Source organism: Meriones unguiculatus, chromosome 2 (assembly GCF_030254825.1).
Source record: "Meriones unguiculatus strain TT.TT164.6M chromosome 2, Bangor_MerUng_6.1, whole genome shotgun sequence".
NCBI classification, from domain to species: Eukaryota; Metazoa; Chordata; class Mammalia; order Rodentia; family Muridae; genus Meriones; species Meriones unguiculatus.
In genome coordinates this window covers 93,007,928-93,010,449 of record NC_083350.1, presented here as the reverse complement: position 1 = coordinate 93,010,449, position 2,522 = coordinate 93,007,928, and positions in this window count along the sequence as shown.

Sequence of the window (2,522 nt, the reverse complement as noted above, 5' to 3'; positions counted from 1 at the left end):
GCAGGAAAGCAAACAGTACCTCAGTGTGTACTGTACCAAACCGCGTGCATCTCTTCTCATGTCACCCTTAATTCCAGGGTGGTGTTGCAGCAGTTAATGAGTTCCTTGTTCAAGGTCCCACAGTTACCAAGGGTCAAAGGGGAGACATATACCAGCCTTCTAATTCCAAGTGAAGATCCTGTATGAAATGGTCCTTTTGGCCCTTGCTGTCTGTATGAGATTGCTGAGAAGCACACACACATGCACACACACACAGTCAAGGGATGCTGGCCAGTCTCTATGTGTGCATAGCCCCCAGGGATGCATTTGCTCATGAACGGCCATCTCAGCTCTCCACAGAAGCCCCAAGACTTCATGAGCTACTTTAGCTCATGCCAGTATCAATCTGCATATGAAGGGTACTTTACTAGCTTCCTAGATCAGTGAATAAAAGGCCTAGCTGGCAGAGATGGCAGGATCACACTGCCATCTCCCACCATCCCCTGGCTCTCTGGCCTAAGCTGAGCTCTCCTAGGGCCTGGGGTGGGGATAGGCACCTGCAGCTGACCTGGGGAGTGTCGCAGCCCGTTTAGAACATCCTCGTGGTGAGAGCTCTCCCAGCCTTCCATCATTCGGGGACTGAGAAAGACACGCTTCTGCTCTGCTGAAGTTGTATTTCCTCTGTTACCCCAAAGTGAAGGCCAAAAGACAGACTAGAGCTTGGAGATAAAACTGCTGGTGTCTCCTGTTGAGCCCTGAATTGGGAGAGTTGGGGAACTGACAGATGAAGGGCCCAGGCAGCCTGGCAAGCTACCCTAAACAAGGACCCAGGAAGGAACATACTGTGGTCAGAGCATTCACATCACCACAAAAGCTTAAGAGGCTCCCACACTTCCCACAGCCATGATGGGACCAGCATGTCATCATTTAGAGGAGCCACAGGTGCTCTGGGAAATGTGGTGGTTTGAATAGGCATGGTCCCCATAGATTCATGTATTGAATGGTTGGCCATATGGAGTGGCACTATTAGGAGGTGTGGCCTTTGTTTGGAGGAAGAGTGTCTCTGTAGCGGACGAGGCTTTGAGGTGTCCTGTGCTCAAGCTGCACCCAGGATGGAACACAGTCCTCTTCTGCTGCCTTTGGATCAAGATGTAGAACTCTCAGCTCCTTCTCCAGCACCATGTCTGCCTGCATGCCGCCATGCTTCTCACAGTGAGACAATGGACTAAACCTCTGAAACTGTGAGCCAGCCCCAGTTAAATGTTTTCCTGTATAAGAGGTGACATGTCATGATGTCTCTTCACAGCAATAGAACCAAAACTAAGACTGCTCCTTGTACGCGGTGCCACCTGGCGTCTGTGTGTGCCACTCTGGAACAGGAAGGAGCTGATGCCAAGTCGTAGTATCAGTCCTTTATTGCTTATACGTCTGGGAAAATGGTTTAATCTTCTTCAGTCCCAATTTCCTCATATGGAAATAAGTAAAGGTTATACTTCTCTCGGAGTCTTTGTGAAGAAGAAATGAAATCATGGATGTAGCCACAGTACCTGGCTTACAGAAATAGTGTGGTCTTAAACCCACCTCAAGGGTGCACTGTTTTCTGGATGCACATCATCCTGACCCCATATACAAGAACCCTAAACCAACTAGGCCGGATATTCTTTCTCAGGTTTGTGACTGACACTTCGGAAGTCTGGTTGTTCACTATTGGCATTTGGTCCACAATTGGCAGGGAAGATGCAAGGTGGCCATTCTGGATCCTCTGTCCAGAAAAAAAGGCAAGGTGGAGCCTTGATGGTGGATTGGAGAAGGCAGGCACCAGCAAGAGGCCACAGGGTGTGTGTGTTGGTGTGGGGGCATATAGGAAGAAGGTAAGACAAGAGGAAAGATGCAGGTTGGGGGTGGGGAGGCCCTGTCAGTAAAGGCTTACCACAAAGTGAGAGGAGTTTAATCCCAAGCGCACAGGCCGTGCTGAACTCCTTGTGCCTATGATCTCACACTAAGGAAGCAGAGACAAGAGGATCCATAATCAGCAAGATCCGGGTTCAATGAAAGATCGCCTCAAAAGAGTAAGGTGAGGCTAAGTAGAGGGATCCACCTGACATTGATCTCTGGCCTACACACACACACACACACACACACACACACACACACACACACACGAAGAAGAAAAAGAAAGAAAGAAAAGGGAGGAGGGGAGTGAAAGGGAGAAAGGAGGAGAGGGAGAAACTACTACCCTTCCCAGGATCTCCCACAGAACCTGTTTTTGTGATGAGCCTAATCTGAGACGTTTGTCTTTTGAGGTCTCTCCTTGGCTCCCTGGCTCTTCTCTGGTCTTTTTTAGAGCATCTAGCTGGTCTTTTTATAGAAGATGTGAGGTTTGTAGGGCCAGGGTTCTAGTAAAGTGTACTTTGGCTTGTGGGAATTGGAGCAGTAGTTCAGCCCAATTGGCCCACCTCAGCAGAAAGACCACAGATAGCTGGAGAGAAGGTTTAGTCACTGTCAAGGCTGGGACCCCCAGCCATTCACCACAGCTCTGAACA